Consider the following 22,638-nt stretch of genomic DNA (forward strand, 5'->3'; position numbering starts at 1 on the left):
GATAAACCTTTAGCCACACTAACAAAGAGAAGACGAGAGAAAACCCAAATCACCAAAATTCGGAATGAACAAGGAAATATCACAACAGACACGACTGAAATACAAAACATAATTAGAAGCTATTTTGAAAATCTATACTCCAAAAAAATAAAAAATTTCGAAGATATCAACAAGTTTCTAGAGACATATGAATTGCTTAAACTAAATGAGGAGGACATACACAATTTAAATAGACCAATTTCAAGTAATGAAATAGAAGAAGTCATCAAAAGCCTACCAACAAAGAAAAGTCCAGGACCAGATGCGTTTTCAGCTGAGTTCTACAAAACCTTTAAAGAAGAGCTCATTCCAATACTTCTCAAAATATTCCATAAAATAGAAGAGGAGGGAACCCTTGCAAACTCATTCTATGAAGCCAATATCACCCTGATACCTAAACCAGACAGAGACACATCGAGGAAAGAAAATTTCAGACCAATATCCTTAATGAACATCGACACAAAAATTCTCAACAAAATTTTAGCAAATCACATACAAAAACATACTAAAAAGATAGTGCACCATGATCAAGTGGGTTTCATCCCTGGGATGCAAGGTTGGTTCAACATCAGGAAATCAATAAATGTAATTCACCATATCAATAGACTTAAAGTCAAGAATCACATGATTATTTTGATAGATGCAGAAAAAGCATTTGATAAAATACAGCACCCCTTCATGCTCAAAACACTAGAAAAAATAGGGATAGTGGGAACATTCCTTAACATTGTAAAGGCCATCTATGCTAAGCCCATGACTAATATCATTCTAAATGGTGAAAAACTGAAAGCATTCCCTCTAAAAACTGGAACAAGGCAGGGATGCCCTCTTTCACCACTTCTTTTCAATTTCGTCCTTGAAACTCTTCCCAGAGCAATTAGACAGACCAAAGAAATTAAAGGGATGCGAATAGGAAAAGAAGAACTCAAACTATCCCTATTTGCTGATGATATGATTATATACTTAGAGGAACCAGGAAATTCCACCAGAAAACTTTTAGATCTCATAAGTGAATTCAGTAATTAGCGGGATATAAGACCAATGCACATAAATCTAAGGCATTTTTATACATAAGTGATGAATCTTCAGAAAGGGAAATTAGGAAAACTACCCCATTCACAATAGCATCGAAAAAAATAAGATACTTGGGAATCAATCTCACAAAAGAGGTGAAAGACCTCTACAGTGAGAACTACAGAACACTAAAGAAAGAAATTAAAGAAAACCTCAGAAGATGGAAAGATCTCCCATGTTCTTGGATAGGCAGAATTAATATTGTCAAAATGGCCATACTACCAAAAGTGCTATACAGATTCATTGCAATTCCAATTAAAATCCCAATGATGTACCTTACAGAAATAGAGCAAGAAATTATGAAATTCATCTGGAAGAATAAAAAACCCAGAATAGCTAAAGCAATCCTCAGTAGCAAGAGCGAAGCAGGGGGTATTGCAATACCAGATCTTCACCTCTACTACAAAGCAATAGTAACAAAAATGGCATGGTATTGGTACCAAAATAGAAAGGTGGATCAATGGTACAGAATAGAGGACACGGACACAAACCCAAATAAATACAATTTTCTCATAGTAGACAAAGGTTCCAAAAATATGCAATGGAGAAAAGATAGCCTCTTCAACAAATGGTGCTGGGAGAATTGGAAATCCATATGCAACAGAATGAAACTAAACCCATATCTGTCACCATGCACGAAACTAAACTCAAAATGGATTAAGGACCTCGGAATCAGACCAGAGACCCTGCATCTTATAGAAGAAAAAGTAGGTCCAGAGCTTCAACATGTCAGCTCAGGACCAGACTTCCTCAACAGGATTCCCACAGCACAAGAAATAAAAGCAAGATCAATAACTGGGATAGATTCAAACTAAAAAGCTTTCTCTCAGCAAAGGAAACTATCAGCAATGTGAAGAAAGAGCCTGCAAAGTGGGAGAAAATCTTTGCCAATCATACTTCAGATAGAGCGCTAATCTCCAGAATCTATAAAGAACTCAAAAAACTCTACACCAAGAATGCAAATAATCCAATTGACAAATGGGCTAAGGAAATGAATAGACACTTCACAGAAGAAGATGTACAAGCAATCAACAAGCATATGGAAAAATGTTCAACATCTCTAGTAATAAGAGAAATGCAAATCAAAACCACCCTAAGATTCCATCTCACCCCAATTAGAATGGCGAGTATCAAGAATACAAGCAACAACAGGTGTTGGCGAGGATGTGGGGAGAAAGGTACACTCATACATTGCTGGTGGGGCTGCAAATTAGTGCAGCCACTCTGGAAAGCAGTGTGGAGACTCCTTAGAAAACTTGGAATGGAACAACCATTTGACCCAGCTATCCCACTCCTTGGCCTATACCCACAGGACTTAAAATCAGCATATTACGGAGATACAGCCACATCAATGTTCATAACTACTCAGTTCACAATAGCCAGATTGTGGAACCAACCTAGATGTCCTTCAATTGATGAATGGATAAAGAAACTGTGGTATATATATACAATGGAATATTACTCAGCCATAAAGAATGATAAAATTATGGCATTTGCAGGCAAATGGATGAAACTGGAGAATATCATGCTAAGTGAGATAAGCCAATCTCAAAAAAACAAAGTTCGAATGATATCGCTAATAAGTGGATGATGACACATAATGGGGGGTGGAAAGGTTTAGTGTTAGGTTTAGAGTTAGGGTTAGGGAGGGGGGCAAGACTGGAGGAAGGAAGGACTGTATAGAGGGAAAAGAGGGGTTGGAAGGGTGGGGGGAAGGGAAAAAATAACAGAATGAATCAAACAGCATTACCCTATGTAAATTTATGATTACACAAATGGTATGCCTTTACGCCATGTATAAACAGAGAAACAACATGTATCCCTTTTGTTTACAATAAAATTTAAAAAAAAGAATGTGCAGACAATTGCTCACATATTTTTCAAAATTTGGATCTACATTGTCAAATTGCCCTCCAGAAAGAAAACTTTATTACTCTTAGTAGTAACCATTTACATTGCTACTATTGAGACAGGAATTTGTCATGAGTAATGTTTGACACTCAGCTATAACTTTCACATCAGTCCCAAAGGGTCTATTGATTATGACTGTGATTTTTAAAGAAGGTGATTTTATTACATTTCCACTTCCCTCTAATGCACTTGGGAAAGTATGGCAAATCATCCAGAGAAAACATAGTAAAAAAATTCAGGGTGAAGAAAAAATAAAGGAATATTCAGGGTAAGTTCAGTTTTCCAGAGTTTCCAGGAGTTTTGAGTTGCATAATGAACCCATCAGAATAAGGCTGAGTAGCTTTACTCATCATAAGAGATACAACAGCAGGGAGCTCAGTGTCAATGTCAAGCCCAAGGTAAAAATGAAACAGAGTACATATATTCTAATATCATCTCTCCTCTTACAAGAAAGATCATCCAGGTGACCAGGCAGGTTAAGAGCCCACTAGGTCTGTTGGCTCCAGTTCTGGCCTGGACACAAACTCTGATCAGAGTCAAAACTACCTTTCCAGATGAATACTCCTTTTGAGGAATTTGAGTGAATTTGACTTTTAACCCTTATATTTAAGGACACCCTCCTGATCTTATTCTTCCATTTCTTTTCTCTCATGCAGGTTGGACTCAGGGTCCCAAGGCAACTCAGGCTGCTGCAGAGGCTGGTATGTATACCCACAGCACTCCTCACAAGTCACTTCTGTTTCTCTGCTGGTTCTTTTGAACCAGGTACCCACTTTGCATGCAGATCCTCTTTAGCTTCTGGGTTTGCTCATAGAAGAATTCTGACATGAGGCTGCATAGCTGATTCTTTGTATGTTTTCTAATTTAAGTGGGTTTTTCTTTCTTGAAAGAGACTTGATTATTTCAGTAGGACTACAACAACAAAGCCTGGAGTTTCAAAGCCTTTCTTTTAAAAAGAATCTAAACATAGCATTTACTTATTTTTTTACAGCATCCTTGCCCAGGAAAGAAACACTTTGTTGTGAAGTCAACAGCTAAGGAAACCAAAGAATTCACATTTGTAGATGAAGGCAAGCAGGTGAGAGCTGGGCAGGCTCTCACTGCATGTTGGAGTTTGGTAGGTTGAACCTTGAACAAACATTCAGAAATGCTGAGAGCTTGTTTGAAGCAATCTCAGTTCTTCCTTATGACTGGGTGTGCAGTGAAATATCAAAGTGTGAGGTCATGTATTTAGGCTCTGTTGAGACTTTCCTTTCTCTGGCTGGTATTTGAATTGATTTAGATTGTCTCATTATTAACAGTATCACAATCCTTACCATCTTTGGACTGGGATTTTGTCTGTCTATTTCTCTTTCTCAATATTTGCAGATTAAACCCAGGAACATTCTACCACTTAGCTACTTCCTCAGCCATTTTTATTGTATTTTCAGACAAAGTCTCACCAAGTTGTTTGGGTTGGCCTTGATCTGGTGATCCTCCTGAATCAGTCTCCTGAGCTGCTGGAAGTAATGGTATGATCCATCACACCCGGCATTCTTCTGTTTTTTTTTTTTTGCTTGTCTTCCTCTACCTGCTTCCTTCACATGGTCCTCCCTATTCTGCCTCCCCATATTCCCAAATTTGTTAGTGTAGTATTTATTTTTTTCAAGTTTTTATTAGTGTTCACGTTTCATAGATTAACCTATGTATATGTACATATGTCAAGGATTGTGAAGTATCTGAGATTTTGCCCTGGTTTTAGGCTGGTAAGTTTGTAACTGTTTCATGGATGCTGGTAGAAAACAGGAGACTCCTGGATCAAAGACAAAGGACACCTTTTACTCTCAGTAATGGTAATAGCTATGGGATAGCATTTGCTCTATTCCTTGACCCCAGTCCCCAGACAAAGTGAGGCAGAAAGGACCAAATGATCCCTACACATGCAGTTGGTTTCATGACAGCACACTTAAGTGTAGGGAACATGATCTAATAATGAACTTTGAACCTTCCTGATTTTTTGCCCTTGCAGGAAAATATTCTCTTTATTAGTCTGTACATTAAGCCAACTTGCCCTCTGCTTTGAAAGGAAATACCATCTCTCTCCCAAGACTGTTCACTAGACAAATATCCTTGAAAAAATAGTTCAGAACAAAGGCAGCTAGTGTCTCAGTTTTGTAAAAGTTCATAAATTCCAGCGACTCAGGGGGAATAGTATCTCAATAATACAAACATACACATATTCATTCATCCCACAAATATTTTTTGAGTTCCTGCTACCTGCCCAGCACTATTGTAGGCATAAAATATCTTTCCTTTCACAGAGCTTGAATTCTAAAAGTGGACAGAAATATACAAAAAAATTGAAATGAAAATAATAGTATATTAGTAATTGGTAAGATGACAAACACCACTGACAAGACATAGCAGTGGAAGATAGGGGACCTTATGTACATTTGCACATGAGATTTATGCTCATTGCTTTAAAACAATGGGGCCCCTCAGTGACCACTGATGTTTACAACTGCTTCCTATGTGCCAGGCATTCCTCTTAAATTCTTTGTGTCCAGTCTCAATTACTCTCATCATGTTTTTTTTTTAATTTTTTTATGGGGCAGCATTTTACAGATGAGAAAACAGTCTGAGATATTTTTTTCAAGATTACATAGCTGAGAAGAGGTGGTAGAACCAGGATTGAGTCCCAATGATCCAGAAGCTTCTAAGTCCATTCTCTTAACTAATGCACCAAGTGCCATCTGAATTATATATATTTTTCTATTCCTTATTATTTTCACTGCACAATACTTTACCTGTCATAGTTCTATTCATTTTTAATGGTGAACAATGTCACATGTCATTGGCACATTGTATGACACTTATTAATCACTATAGTATTGATGAACTCTCAATTTGGTTTTCATTTCTTCCCCCAAACAGTGCTACAAAAAACCCTCTTTTTATATTCTGCTATTCACAGTGCTTTAATTCTGTGGCTTAGATATTCAGTAGGAGGATTGTTGATTCAAAGTCATATATGTTAATTTTGATAGATGTCAGATCATTTTTTGAATTCTATTACTCTTAATACTATCTGTATTCATTCCATTCCTGTCACCAGTGATGAATGTACACATTTCTGTCAGCAGTCAATACAGCTGCTTTTTTAGATTTGCCCATCTCTTAGATATAAAGTGATATCTCGTTGTTCCTGTAACTTTCATTTCCCTGAGTATGTACACATGTAGAAATTTAAAAATAGGTTTGCTAGTCATTCAGAGTAGTCCTCTGAATTGTTTCTTTCAAGTTCTTTGCCCATCTTTCTATTGCATTTTTATCCTGTTAATCATCAATATCTCTGAGATCTTTGTATGGTATAGATACCCACTGTTTTCTGAATCTTTCCCTCATAAATCTATTACTGGTCTATTAATTTTGCTTACAGCATATTTACCATATAAAAGTTTTAAGTCCCAAGCTGATAAATAAATTAATCTTTTCCTTTTAGCCTCTAGGTTTTGTTCTTGGTAACAAAGACCTGCTTGATCTTTTGGTTTAGACTCTTCAAAAAATCTCTTAGATTTTCTTGGAGATCTCTTAGAATTTTAGTCTTATTTTTACATGTTTTATAAATTTTTGACATGAACTCTACCCATCCAACTGGAACCAGAATGATCATCTTTCTAGCAGCAGACCTGGCATACCATGCTCTTGTGTGAATGTCCTCAATGGCTCCACATCAAATGTAGGATAAACTCCAAGGACACAAGAGACCCTGCAAGGTCTGGTTCCTGCCTGTGTCTAAAGTCTCAGTTCCCTCTCTGAGTGAGTCTCCTTATAGTCTGCACACTAGCCATATCATTCTAACTATAGTCCCCTGAATGTTCTACACTTTAATTAATGAACAGAATGTGGATGGCAACAGCTGGTCTTCTCCCACCATAGCCAGGCTGCAAGTTTTTGCTTGATTTATATTCTGAATTAATAAGGAACTCTTTTTATGAAGCTCCCTGGCAACCCCCCCCCCCCCAACACACCCAGATTTTGAAAATCAGGTGTTATCTTTGTATCTGAGTTTCCACAGTGCTTTAGGACACTGGCCTAGTTTTCCTGTAATGATTCTCTGGTATAATTTAACCCTCAGACAGTAGAGGCCCTATCTTCATGGATCATTGTAGCAGGTGTTCTAAATTTGTAGACAGGAACCGTGTTATTCAGGTATGGTGAGACCTGAAGGCGCAGAGATGATTTTCATGGAGGAAGACCTGTACTCACAGGTCTCTAGAAACAGGAACTGCTGCACCAAGGCAGGGCCATAGGTGGAAGTACCTACCACAGTCAGTCAGGAGGCAGGTGACAGCATGGCTCAGAGTGTTTATTAGGGTTTCCATGGGAAGGAGTGGGCATGGCTGGGTGGGTCTGCTGAGTAAGCTTAGGGCAGGAGAGTTTCAGTGATCCTGGGCTGTAACAGTTGTCCTGAGCTGTCCAGTACCTGGCTCTGAGTGATTTAGGGTATGCAGAGTGTTGTTGTGAGCATTTGATAGAGGATGTGGTTGGGGTGTGGGCCCAGGATTGTTTGGTTTGTGTGCAGAAGGTGTGCTAGCAGGGCAGTCATCTGCCCTCTCTAGGAATGAGAGGAACAGTCCCTCCAGGTTCAAAGCCCCAGCTGCCAGAGCATCAGGAACACAGAAACTAGTTGTTGACTATAACACTTGTAAGGAGCGTGATTCTGGGCCTCATTGCCTCAGGGAGGCTACCTAGGCATGTGTCTGTCCCTACATCCAACTCTGGACCTCAGGGCCTATCCTTTTCAGCAAATGTATAGAATGGGTTTTTCTCCAGGTAAGATGATAATTACCTGTTATGTTTCTTCTCTCAAATAAAAGGACATACTGCTGAGTAGGATGCATTACTACATGTAGGTGGCTCAGAGCTGATGCCCCTTGTATCTGCAGAAGGGTGAAATTATTTCCCCAAGGTAAATACAGTATGTAGTCTGGGAAGGGCCATTGTCTTCTGCTTCAAGTAATAACAGTGCATGCTTTACTGTTTTCCTCAGAGAGGAGAGGCATGCAGGTTTAGTGAAGGTCTCTGGGACCAGAGTGAGCCAGCTGCCACAGCCAGCCTCCTCCTCTAGAAGATGAGAGATAATGAAGTGAGATGATTTCTGAGGGGTCAGAAAACCTCTCAGATTATTTCTCCTCATGGACTCTAAAGAATGGCTAGACCAGAAGAAAACAGCAAAAGGTTAATCCAGGAAAAGACACTGGATCCTGGGTGTTGGCAATTGCCACCCTACACATTCCTGTTACATTTCCAGAGGGCAGTTAGGTAATTCAGGACATTCTCTGGGTGGCTTGATTTTAAGTGACTCTCAAGAGACACATGAAAACCTTTGGTCCCTTAGGCAGCTAATTAAGACGCTCCCTGCCTCCAACTACTTTTCCATCTGTTTTGCCTTTGTAGGAAAAAACAGTGAGTAAATTATACTATGTCACAGGAAGTTGGTTGTTTTGGCTCCCAATTTTCCAGTTGACATCCCCAAATAAAATTATTAACTATAAATATAGAAAACATGTTAGATTTTTAAAAACTGTGAACTGGGAAAATTTGAGGCAACTGTTTTATATCTTTCCTTTTATGACAATTTTTTACTGAACCTCTGCCACTCCATGTTCTGTGTTTGGTTTTTAGTGTTATTTCCTATGGCACCTGCCTGGCCAACACACTTTCCACAGCGCATCCACTGCTTCTTCCAACTTCCGTGTCTTGTGTTCTTAGAATTTTCTTTTGGTCCTGTTTCCTCACATACAAATTCTTCATCTATTTTAAAATCTTTTCTTTTTATAAGTTTTTGTTTATTTGCAGTGCTGGGATCAAACCCAGGGCCTTGTTCATGGTAAGCAAGTGCTGTACCATGGAGCTACACCCTGTACGCTACAGCTTATCTTTTTTGAAACTCTTGAGTATTTTATAGTCAAGACTCTCTCTCTCTGTCTGTCTTAAGATACATATATGTAATCTTTTTTTCCTATATTTTCCTATGTTGCTTTCCTCCCATCTCATGCCTTAAGAGAAGGAATGTGTGGTATTTCTACTCAGACCTTCATAGAGTTCAATCCATAGCAATGCTAAATACATACTAGTTTATTACATTTTATTTTTTAGTGGCTATATATTTTTCTTTTTAATTGTTCAGAAAATTCAACTTGGTTTCATAAATGTTTTTTCCAAGTTGTCCCCTCTGCTGTGGTTTAAAAAAAAAGAAGTCATGGTTTCTGTTCTCATGCATTTACAATGTAGTAGGGGTAGGGTAAGGGTTGGCAGTTGGAGCTGTTAAAGACTTGCACATAATTGATTCCTGCAGATTCTAGAGCAAGCATACTCAAGGGGGCAAGGCTGTATGGTGTGTAAGTGACAGTAGGGACTCCTGGGAAACTGGTAACTGGTCAGAGGCAGCAAGACTACAATAGTTTCTTAAACTCTTGTCAGCTTGTTTCTTGGGCCCATAAACTATGCCTCGTATTCTTGAATGAATATTGTGGAACATTACAATTCATCTATAATCTTAATTTAAGGCACAAGAACTTATTGCAATAAACAATGTTTGTCAGGTATCTTCTAATTTTGATCTTTTAAATTCAACAAAATTAAGAATAAATAAATAAGAACAAATCAATATGACATCAAAAATGTTCACAGTGTCTCAAGGGAAGCAGATTTTCAATTATTTTTAAAATAGCACTGGGCAAGAACTCCGCTGAAGGAACTAAATTTTATTTGAAATGCTATGCAGCTAGAGTTACAAGCTTCTGTTGAACTAAGGTGTAAACTCAATAAGTCCTCTGTACCCATGAGTACCCAACTTTTATGAAAAAGAGTTAAGCAATGAGTTGATAAAGAATTTTTGGAAAATATCAGAGTATGTCAACAGTGCAGCATCAGTTCAGCTTAAAGTCCTCTCTCCAGTGTTTATAATTTAATGGATGGTAACTGAGGGTCACAAGCAACTTTTGAATAAGCAACAGAGACCAAGGGATATTTAAAATATTTTGGAGTTCTGTGTTTTATTGATTATCTAACAACTATGAGTGTGAAAGCCTTAGGCAGCCAGGCAGCATCTGGATTCCTTTCTTGAGAGAGGCAGAATTGAAAATCAGGAGCTTTTGACTGTCTTCCTGGTGTGCTACCTCCTACCTGGGTGACCTGGTAAAGCCACACAGTAAATGACTTTGGCCTGTGTTGGTAAAGTGAAGGGATTGAGGTGACAGTCTTTTTCTGTATATTTTGTCTTTATAATTTATATGATCAACTCTTCCAAAAATATTTCAAGGGTATTGTTGATCTGTACAAAACATGGCAAATGAAATGCCTACAGGTCAGAAACAGCTTCGAGTTTGAGGTCACTAATAAGATGACCCATTCACTGGCAAGTCACACTGAAGTAGGGCTCTATATTGAAACATCTACAGAGCCCGGGAAAGTGCTCCTGTTTTCTGTTGCTGCATAAAAATCTGCAAAACTTAGTGGTTCAAAGCATCAGCCATTGTACTATTTGGTTTGTGGGGCAGAAATTTGGGCACACATGGAAGTGCTTCTTTTGGCCAGTGAGATCGATGGAGGTTGTTCAGTGATATTGAGCTGCCAGACGGGCTGATCTGGAGGGTCCAGTCCAGTTTCACTCAATGGTGGACTTGGTGGCAGGGGAGACTGAAGCTGGGTTTGCTACCACTGTTAACTTCATGTCTTCATGTGGCCTTGCAGCATGGACATGTTTGGGTGGCTGGACTTCTTACATGGTCACTTGAGAGAATGTTCCACAACACCTGAATTGATGCGGCGGCTTCTTATGACCTTGTCTTGCAGTCCCAGAACATCACTTCTAGAGTACTCTATGGGTGATGTAAATTGCTAAGGCCCAGATACAAGGGCTTCTTTGAAGGAGGAGAAAGAATATGTGATCATTTATTGTTTATTTTTACTAATTCATTTTTTTGTGGTGCTGGGGATTAAACCCAGAGCCTTATGTATGCCAGGCAAGGACTGTACCACTGAGCTAGTCCATGACCCCAGTCCATGACCATTAAAATTTTTTTCATTTTAATTTTTTTCTTGTGGTAAAATGCTTACAATTAATGTCTTAGCTCTTTCATTCATACCACTGTTCACCTTTCACCACATCCAGTTCCAGAACTCTTTTTATTCTCAAAAATTGGCACGTTGTCCCTATGAAGCAGTAAATCCCCATTGATTGCTTTAGCTTCCTCACGTGGGTGGAATCACACAATATTCATCTTTCTGTGTTTGGTATATTTCACTTAACATAGTGACTTCAGACATTAACCGTGAAACATCTAATAGGATTTTGTTTATTTTTTTAAGGGTGAATATTACATTTTATCATATACCACATTTTGTTTATTCATTCATCTGGTGATAGACACTTGGGTTGTTTTCACCCTATTATGAATAATGCTGCTCTAAACATGGGTGTGCAGATCTTGACAATTTTTAATCCATTTAAAATGAGTGGACTAGGATGGGGATTAAAAAATCCTAGGGAAAACACTACCAGTTTCAGCCTCAGAGTCAGTGGGGCAATTGGGATTGGGGGGCCCTGGGGTTAGGGGGGAAGGTGGATATTGAATATGAGGCTGATCTGCTTGGGCAGCACCATCACTACTGGCAGATTATGGTGCTATGGGAATGATAGCCAGAGTTTCCCCACTCTCTGTTCCAATTGAAATAGACATTGTAGATTTTTATTTAAATTTTCCAATTTTTATGGGAATGTTGTTCTCTAATTGTGAAAAAAATTTAAATGACCACAAGTCAAGTAAAATGTCTACCAGGTATATAGTTTGAGATCTCTTCTTACTAAAGCACATTGATCAATAAAGATATGTAAATGATTGATAGCAAGGCCTTATCTGTTCCAAAAGTGGAGATGAGGGTTGGCAAACTTTTTCTTAAGGGAACAGACACTATTTTAGGTCTTGTAGGATCCATGGTCTCTGTTACAACAATGTGGCTACTCAACTACTCGGCATTATAGCCCCAAAGTAGCCAAAGATAATATGTAAATGAATGGATGTGACTGTGTCCCAATAGAACTTTATTTACAAAAGCATATGTCCCACTGTCCATAGTCTGCCTACCCTTGGTGTGGGTAAATTAGAGAGGAGGGGCATCTGAAGAGGGTTTCCCACTATAATGAAAAATAATTACAACAGATTGGTGGATGATGGGGTGATTGATTAATTAAATCTAATGCACTCAGAAAATCTAATGCAACCATTTAGAAAACAATGAGTTAGGTATTTTTGTTCAGCAACACAGCATTTTTAAAAAAGCAGCTCTTTGACATGCCACTTCTCCTGTTAATATAGGATATATTCTCCTTGCCATTGAAATGGTTTTTTTGTGAGTGTCTTGACCAACAGTCTGACAGAAGTCATCCTCTGTGATTTTTGAGGCTGGGGCATACAATAGTGAGGGTACGGAGTCTACCCTCGGGGAATACTGCCATGTGATCAGTGAAGCCTCTAGCTACTACTTGATCATTCTGAGGGAGCCTCTGGTTTGAGCGCCCATACTTAACTCATTAGGAAGGATTACATGGAGGGGCCCTGGGATAACATACAATAGAAGCCAGCCATCACATTTACCCAGCCACCATTTGTCTGCACGTGAGCCAGGGCCCAGCCTAGTCCTTCTGAGATCTGTGACCCACAGAAACCATGTGAGAAAATACTGATTGCTGTTGTTTTAAGCCACCATTTTAGAGTGGTTTGTTAGGCATAATGAGATAACTGGAACATAGGTGAAGAAAGATGAACAAACTCCTATACCATCAGGTGAAATTAAAACAAATAAGTACATTATAAGTATAAAAGGATATACCCCACACTGTTAAATACTGCCCCTTGAGAGAAGAAATGTGAATCCAGGGTGTGAGGGAGATTCATACTTTTGATATCACATTCAATGTAATTTGAAGTTTTTACCATGTGCATGTGTGACTTGGTATTTTTAAAGAATTACTTTAAATTTTAAATAAAGTGGAGAATGATAAAACTAAAATCTTAGTTCACAGGATTTTTTTAAGCACTGATTCCCATTTACTTTGCATCTTTAGAAATCAGAACTATGTGCATTATATTTTTAGACTCTTTACAAATTCACAGGGTGCATCAGGAATCATTTTTTTTTGTACACCAGCTCATATTTAGAGATAAAAGAATATATTTAATCATGAGTAATTAGAAAGAAAATTTATTTCCAGAAAAAATACACATATAAAAGTTAATAGTTCATCTCAATTCACAGTTTTAATTCACCTTAGGGTTCTTTTTTTGAAAGATGATCAGATACAAATTTTAATGTTAAAAAACCCAACAGGTTGTTAAGCTGTGAAGGTCATTATCATGGTCATCCCCAGCCTAATACCCATAATTTTTACTGAAATGCAGTGAGTGTTTTTAATGATATCATTTAATAGAAACATTTGGTTAAACTTAATGGAATCTCTTTTTAATACAAATCACTTCTGGGTAGAGAGACAGACTGTCCTAAAGAGACTGGATTTTTGTAAAGGAATGTTGTACAATCCAATTATTTCTGAATTCAGTAGTTATTTCCTAAATCCCAAGGTTTTGTTCTACACTTTTGGCTTTGGTTTTGTTCTGAGGATCTCAGAAATGAGTGTGATTCTAGTGACATATTCAAGCCTTCTCAATTTATATTTTAAAACTATTCAGAGGAGGTCACCTTGTTAAATTACTATAAAACAGTGGTTCACAAACTTGAGAATACAATAGGATCTCTTGGCAGCATCCTCTGGGTTTCTGATTCTGTAGCTTGGGATGGAATCAGAGAATTTACCTTTCTATCACATTTCTGGATATGCTGCTGCTGGTCTGGGTGCCACACTTTGAGAACCATTGTTTTGAACTCACTCCTTGTCATACCAAAACTGGGGAGCTTCTTTTCCTGTTTTAGGTAAAATTATTTCAAACAGGCTTAGTTTTTTTTTTAAACTTGATCCTTTCTTAAATGTTACCTATATGTTTATCTTCTCTAACTTTCTAAGATACACAAGTACCCCCAACATTTTCCTTAAGCTGCTTCAATTTTGTTTTTGCATTCTCTAAGACTGGAAGTTCTGCTATAAACCATCACAGACATGAATGTTCCTGACACTTGCATGGAGTGCTCGCCACTGCTCTGTTCTTGCTCGTGATCTTGGCTCTGATCCTGGCAGTTCACCCTCCTGGTGGTGTTTGAGTATCTTCCCAGATGGCTTTATGTGTATACCCCACTTCTCTAATGCATTGTAGAAAACATCTCTTGAGCTCTTTGTCATTTGCTGGGCTGACCATGGTTTTACTCAAAGGTTTCACATAAATTGTTTTTAATAGAATAATCTTTGGTGACCCTTCAGAACAGGGTTGGGATAGCCCTTCCTATCACAGGGACAATGTGCCTTGGCATCAACAGGTCATAATCTTGTATGTATTTTGGAAATGAGCCTAGGGCTGTAAATAAAGCAGGTGAGGATTGAATTGCCCAAATGTTGCCCAGTAGCAGAGAGTACAACCCCAAGAGAGTAAGCTGACTCCATTCAACAGTTATTGAAGACCTGCTGTGTGTCACAGTCTGGGCTGGGATTTGAGCACACAATGTGAGTAGGCCTGTCATCACAGAGCTCCCAGGCAGCCTCACCTAACAGTGGCAGATGTGCACCTTGGAGTGGGTGGGTTTGGGTTCAAGTCTCATCTCCATTATTTGGTGGTCTGGACAAATATGATCCCTCACTAAGCTTGAGTTTTTGTCAGAAAAGCAAGAGTAAAGTACCTCTTTCGCACGTTTGTTTTCAACAGAACACCAAGTCCTTGATTACAAAATTCTCAGTGAAGTTCACCATTATTTCTCCTTACACTTTAGGGCTTCTGAGGACGAGGATGCTGAGTTCCAGATGCAGATTCCAGCTGCAGCTTTCATCTCAACTTCACCATGTAGGTGACACACTGGTCAGAGATAGAGATGTCTGTGTGGGTGGTCCAGGTGAGCCTGATGTGATGTGGACCTCCCATCATTTCAAGCTCATCTGAGGAGGAGTTGCATTCCAACAGATGGCATGTGAATGAGAAGGTCAGCCCCCTTTCTTCTTTCCTTCCTTGCTTCCTTGCTGCCTGCCTTCCTCCTGTCCATTTTCCTTTCCTTTCCTTTCTGCTTCCCTCCTTCCTTTTCTTCCTTCTCCTCTTTCTTTCCTTCCCTTCTTTCCTCCTGGTCCACTCTGAACCAGGCTTTCTGGGCCAGGTGATTGATATCTTTCTATGAAAAAGACCATGTTGCTCTGTTCCAGACATTCCAGCAGGAAGAAACAGTCCATTAACAAGTAAATAGTAAATGAGAGCATTTTGGGCAGTAGTGAATGTTATAGTATAAAGATGGCAAACAGGATTGAGAGGTACTTCCTTAGAAAGGGAAATCAGGGAGGTAGGTGAGAGGGGTCATGGTTAGGTTGAGACCCCAGCATGAAACCTCTGATATATTAGCTGAGGTTTTTTTCTGACCTAAGAGGTAAAGATAGGCAAAACAGGGGAAGCGTTGGGTTTAATTTTTGGTCTGGGCAAGATTCAAGTTGGTAAATCTTCATGGAAGTTTGAGCAGACATGATTTTCTCCTGGAGAATCAGAGGCACCCTGGGTTGGGTCTGACCATTTGGACCTATTAAAAATTTCCCTAGATTGAAATGAATGATTTAAGGCTGGTGCCCTAGTCTGGAGTGCATTCAATCTGCATTTCTCAGAGGCAAATAAAAATATTTTCTAGGGTTGTCATGGTTCTGAGGACCATGTTTGAGTCTGTCTTGGAACTGCAAGCTGGTAACATAGCTGTCTCTCATGTTTCAGGCTTATTGAGACGAGGTGTATCAGAGTGAAATTACAGAGAAAGAGAAGAAGAATGGTGACAGGGTAAAAGATAAAATGAATAAAACCACCAAAGAATATGAGTAAGTATTGTTTAATTAGGAATTTAAAATCCTGTTCTGCAAAGTATCACGTTTTCTACCCCTTGGCCTATTTCTTTCCCATCCTCCAAATTTTTTTTAGCAAAGTACTAAATATATGTGACTAACAATATGGTAGATAAACATTGATAATAAAAAAAGATAACATTACTACACTATTCCTTGGTTCTTACTTCATAGAAACATCTGCTTCTCATATCTTCTAATATTTCTGCACTGAGTTTTCTTGGTAGTTACCTCCTAACTCTAAATTGTACAATGTGTTGTTGTTTCTTGATTTCTTAATAAAAGTAAGACACTTATTTGCTGACTGTTGTGAAAAAAGGATTTAGCAAATTTACAACAGTCCTACTTTCTCCTTGCATTTGAAAATTTTATATTATTATCTTATTTCTTTTTCCACTGATGAAGTGTTTCATCTACCCTAAACTTTCCCTCCTATCTTTATGTGGGGATTTACCCCAGGACCTCATGCATCCTAGAGGAGCACTGAGCTCCACTCCTGTTCCTGTCACTGCTTCTTAAATGATAATATTCCTTCTCTTACTCTTCATTCTACCTCTTCTTATTCATTTCTTGGACTCATCTTTTGTCATGTAATCATTGACTTTTTATATTTTCAAGGTTATTAACATTTAAATTCTGGTCTATAATGATAGTTGTATGTCTATAAACTTGAAAACCAAGTATTTATTGAAAATCAGCTATTTATAGAAATTCAACAAATAACCTTTGCCTTTTGATGACTATATAAATAACATTAATAGAAGAACCACCTAGGACACAACTTTGAGAAAGCTAGTTCTTTAAAATGATAAAATTTCAGAAACTTTGTTGTCATCTTGATCTGGTCTAGAAGACCTGAGTCACTTTGATGCAGAAAACAGATGAGGTACAGAGCTTCAGATATGGCATTTTCACACACAGAATTTCACACTTATCTTAAAGTTTCCAAGACACAGAACTTTGGGTCTCCTTCAAGTCCAGGCTGACATTAATGGCTTTACAAGCATCCCTGCTTTGCGTGGTGCCCGTGCAACCACAACTTCACCGATCTTTCACCTACACTCTGCCCTTCCCCCAATTCCATAATAACCAAATTTCTGCCTGTGTTTGGTGAGGTGCCTCACAGTGCCCCTGGTATGTGGTCTCTCTTGCTGCAGCAAATTATTAAAACCTCACTTTGTTCTGCAGCTCTGTCCCAGGTTGTCTTTATCAAAATTGTTCAGAGTTATGCCATTAGTTAACTTCAGCTGGATCATAACATAGAAATTTCTGTTTTTCCTGGAGTTTCTAATCACCTTCCTCTTATGAGATAGAATTTAATTTTGTTACTATTAATGCTGAGCAAGACCCATAATTCATTTGAAATAAGGACACAATAAATAGCTATAACCAAGCAATGACATCTATGTCACCCAGAAGCCTGGCCAACAGGAATTGGAACACATTGCTAATTGGGAGACATTCAGATTTCAGAGTCATTAAAACATTCTGTGAAAACATGACTGTCTCCAGATTCATGAAACATTGTTATTCCTTTGCAGCCTTTTTATAAAACATTTACCCTGGAATCACTTTTTATTTTCTTCTGGGTTGGTTTTGTATTTTCTTGTATTCCATATTTTACTCTTTCTTGGTTTTTACCTTTACTTCGCTGAATTATATTCTGAAGTGACTTCTTCAGAATGGGTGTGTGAGGGATAGATTTTCTGAGATACTTATTATGTTGTATAACATTGTATGAAATTAAGGACAAAATGATTTGGGGTATTGCCTCAAGGTCTTATCACATCTGGTATCATTGCTGGTCTCCAATGTGATCCAATATCATTCCTTTTACATGATTTCTGTATCTGGTACTCTGATGTTTTACCATGATAAGTTTAGCTGTCAATCCTTTTTTCCTTCATTCTACCCAGTACTCAGTGGAACTTTTCCATCTTCATAGATATGTCTTTTGTCACCACTGGGAAAGAGGAGTACAAGGAGCCTACCACCTTATTCATTCATTCATACATGAGTTAGAATTATTTCCCCTTTATTCGATCCCCTTTCTCACTCTTATTCTGTTGTGTCATTTGGAACTCAAAGGCAGCAGTCCCTCTGAGATTATGCCAAACAGATATTTGTTTCTTTCCTTTGCTGCAGCCCCTTTCAGTATGTGCTGAGCTATATTGAATTGCCCAAGTCTTCTGGAACCTTTTCAAAATGTGTTACCTATTCACCTTTCCACTCTTCATCCTTTGGTGGTCAGCCTGCCATCTTGAATCAGAGAACCCTCACTCAGAGTACCGAAAGGATTCGGAATAGTTTGTATTTTTTACAAGTTTTACAGTCCTTTATTTTACCCTCCTGGAGTGAATGACTCCACTTTATAACTGTGTGGCCTTAGTGAGGTGGGAGAAAACAACCTGAGCAGTTATATTGTGTTACTCTTCCCACTTACAGCAGAGAACCCTGAAGCTTAGAGAGGGAATTCCCTTGTCTAGTGAGCCATGACAAGGTGGAAAGTGGCTGAGATGGGCTCCCATGTAGTCTGTCTTACTCCAGATCCTGTGTCAGTCACCCTGTAGTGTATGCTAGCAATGACCAAGCAAGCTGGATGTCACCCAAGCCTGCATAGGCCTGCAGATGGAGTGACCTGATCTGTGTCACCTCTAGCAAGTCACTTACCCTCTCTGAACCCAACATCCTTGGGAGGCTAAAATAAGGTCCTTTCCAACTTTGAAATTCTGTTGGTTTTTGGATTGCATGAGTTTTCAAGAAATTAGATATCATTGCACAACAGGTCACACAAACAAACAAATGAAGAAACATTCTGCACAATCCTTATATTGATGGTGTCCCATAGTATTTTGCAGAACCAAATTTCAGGGGGCTTTTCTGAGCATCTTAGGTCAGTATTTTCAGCATTCATTGTCAGGGCAGGAAACCCTGTTGGCATGGCCTTTGGATGCACAGTGCAGTTAAGCAACATTTTATTGCACAGAGATAGGAAGGCAGACATCAGCTGAGCCTTTCAGGACTTCCTGCCTTCAACAGAGACATGGTAGAAGAAAGTGGAATTATCTAGCCTTCTGCTCATGACTCCTGTTGCTCCTAATGGCCCTGTTTTCAGAGTGTGTTAAGCAGGTGCAAACCACACTCCATGATGAATACTGTTCATCTATTGTTTTGCTCAAAAGTCAGCCCTCTGCCATATATGACGATGGTCCCTATTCTACACATGGGGCAGCCAAAACTCTCCCAGTGAGTGGGCAACACAGGATCCAGCCAAGCTGTCAGTTGTGATCCTCTGCTGGTCTCTATCCAAACCTAAGTGTCCGTTCCTCTTCTAGTAAATACTATGAAAATGAGAAGGAAGCTCTTCTGGTGGACCCCATGGATGGCCCCATCCTTGCATCCTTGTTGGGTATGTGGTCTGGTGGTCTGAGTTCCATCTGGTCCTGGGTCTCAGGGATACCTCCTGAGGACCCCTTGACCCCTATCCAGCCTCCTCCATCAAAATTGTTCACTGCCTCTTGTTCCCAAGGCCTCATTTTGGTCTCTTGGATTCAGGAGTCATGGACATCCTAGCTGACTGGAGGGGAGAGGTAGTGAAATGAGTGGCCCAGTCTGTAGTAGTTGGGAGGGAGGGCATCTCTCTGGGGCTACAGGTTTCCAGCCACATGTATTCTGCAGTGGGGCCCCATGCCCTGGAGTACACCAAGATGAAGACTACAGTTCACCTCTAGATCAACCCCTCAGCTGACAAACTGGTCCAGAGGCACCACATCCACAGCTCACAACTGTGGTAGGACTTTCCCAGCAAGCATCCAACCCTGCATGAGTGGGGTGGGTAGTGGGGCTGTGGGAGGGATTTGGGGGCAGGGAGCAGGGTAGAGGTCCTGAAGGTCACTCCAGGGCTATCTGTCCATCTGCCATCACACTACCAGATCCAGAAGAGGCATTCAAGTGGAATCATGGATGACCAGCCATCCTTCTCTGCCCATGACTATGTGGAGTCCCTGCACCAGAACTCCAGAACCACCCTGTGCTACAGCAAGAACAATGTTCTGGTTCAGCCAATGAGTGTTCATTGTGGGCCAAGATCTCGCTCTGATGATCTGGCTGTAGGTTGTGGAGGAGGATTTCCCTTTGGCTCCAGGTTGTTCATCCATCCCTCACTCACCTGCCAGTTCATTCATCCATCCTTTCATCCATCACTAGTATCTCTAGCCTGCTGTCCAGTCAGTCCTCTTCCATTCTCTGTGGTGCTCCTTGTATCTAGGCATCCACCCACCTTTTGTTCATCAGTCTGTTTTTATCTATATCCCACACCCACCCTTCTGTCTAATCATCTTTACATCCACCCATTCCCCCATCCTAACACTGAGTCCCATACAGGTGAATTAGGAGACAGAATTATGATTTGAATTCAGGTCAACTGGTGCCATTCATCAGTCACCTTCTATTCCCCAGAGGCTGATCAGGATCCAGGGATATGGGGAGAGTAGGGCACATGCAACTCCTGCCCTTGTGCAGTGTCTCCATTGGCTGTCCACTCTCCAGGGCCATTGAGTCACAGGGTCAGTATGGTATCTGGGCTCTGCTGGGAGGAACCTCTGTGAACTGTCAGTCACCCCAGTTGCATAGGCATAGTTACAATAACCGAGTGACCCTAGGCAACTCCTTCTCCCTCTGAGCTTCTCACCATGGGCACAAGACTCTGTTTGCTTAAGTACAAGAAGACATGGTTTCAAGATGTGTCTTCTTTTCTGAAATGCTGTTTAGATTACATTCAGGACTTTTTCACTACACAATTTCCCCTTACCCATTTTGAATCAGGTCTTTGAGACCTAATTGAATATAGGATTTTTGGTTTGCCTTTTAATCTTTCATCGCTCTTCCCAGTACACACAAGAAAAAATGTAACTGAAGTACATTACTTAAGATATCCCTAAGGTCTTCACAGTCCAGAAGTTTTATTGAAATACAGTAATGACCATAAGTTTATGTGTTATGTAGTACAGCTTTCAGGCTATGGTGGCAGAGTTAGGTTGCAGCCAAGCCTATATGACTCACAAAGCCAAAACTATTCCATCTGTTTCTTTACACAAAAGTTTGGTGCCCCTTGACCCATGAGTGTAGAAAGTGCAGCAGTTCTTCATGAACATGCATTCACATCTCTGGGGTGGATCTGATGTCCCTTAAAGTACTAACTTTCTATTTTTCAAGGAAATTTGTAATTACAGGCATCCCTGCAGGAATGAATAATGTACCTGCTTCACCAATATCACATTAGTACTCTGCTGCTGTGTTCCCAGCCTCTTGCTGTTACCGTAACTTTTTTCAAGTCAAAGTTGAATCACAGACTGATCTCCCAAAAAGGCATTTAAAATAGAAACTGTCCTGCTTGTGCACAATAATAATGGTGCACAAAACTCAGTTGAAGTGAGTACAGCATGAACAACTATGACCAAGTCTGTGTGAGTTCAGGCAGTCACCTCTGCATCACAGTTGTGAGCTCTCATCAAGGATAAGACATGTCCCCCATTTAGGGAGGTTAAAATGTGAAAGGAACAGAATGTGCATCTTAGGATTGATGGAATACTGCTCCTCCATGGGGTGCGTAGCTCAGCTGAGGCTGTTTGAGGACTGAGCTGAACTCCCTATGTACTTGGTGTTCAGTAAACAGTTATGGGTCTTTGCCTGTAATTTAAGTAGATTTGGTGCAGGGGCTGCCTCCTTCATATTTGAGGGATGTTGCCATATCCCTCCTACTTGGATAAAATAAAGCAGGTAAGAAATCCTTTAGGAAAGTCTGGGGAGGTGGAGGATCTGACTGCTGGCCTGGAGTGTGCTGGGGATACTTGGGGAGCAGGTTTCTGGGGAATGGGCCACAAAACTCAGCTGCCATCTCTTTCTCCCTTAAGATTGACCCAGAAAATGCCTGATTTGAAAATGGTGATGTTAAGAGGGACAAAGTTCCCTTCCTTGTTCTAAAGACCCCTAGGCCTCAGGAGAGAGAATGTGACAGTGTCAGGGGTGAGTAGCTTTCAAGCTGCACTTGGTAGAACTCCTCCACCCACAGGGTTGGCTGAAGATGACTTTGCTGAACATGGCCACCAAAGGAGGCTTTGGAAAGTTTCAGCTTCTCAGATAACCTGGCTCTGCATCCTAGAGTTGAATGATCAGGGCCTTCATCCATATGTCCTCCATCACCATGGCCAGGACTGATCTCTTTCTGCAAAGGGATGACATGGAGGCTGTCACCAGGTACCTGTTCATGCTCCAGTCAGCTGACATCATGACCTTGGGCTGGACATCCAACCACCTTATGAACAGGTTCATGGGGGACCTGGACTATGAGAAGAGGTAAGACACTGGGTCCATGGTGAATCCCCTGAGTCCATTTACTCTCCTTGGCACAGGGAGATTCCCTTCCTGGGAAGCAGAGGTGTGCACCCTGCCCTGTCTGCCACTCAAATTGGTTGTTATGGTGACCTGGCCAGCCTTCCTGCAGCTGTGAACTTAAGGGTAGCTCAGAAGCTCAGGAGGATGAAGAAACCAAGAGAAGAGGGTTAGGGCTGGGGGTTACCCAATGCCCTGGAATACCAACC

At 40.1% G+C, this 22,638-nt stretch overlaps 1 pseudogene; it reads left to right on the forward strand.

Moving 5' to 3' along the window:
- LOC124973797 (small G protein signaling modulator 1-like) overlaps positions 1 to 22,397 on the forward strand; it is a 45,290-nt pseudogene extending 22,893 nt beyond the window's left edge.
- Positions 22,398 to 22,638: the final 241 nt, after the last annotated feature.

This window comes from Sciurus carolinensis, unplaced genomic scaffold (assembly GCF_902686445.1).
Source record: "Sciurus carolinensis unplaced genomic scaffold, mSciCar1.2, whole genome shotgun sequence".
In the NCBI taxonomy this organism is placed as follows: domain Eukaryota; kingdom Metazoa; phylum Chordata; class Mammalia; order Rodentia; family Sciuridae; genus Sciurus; species Sciurus carolinensis.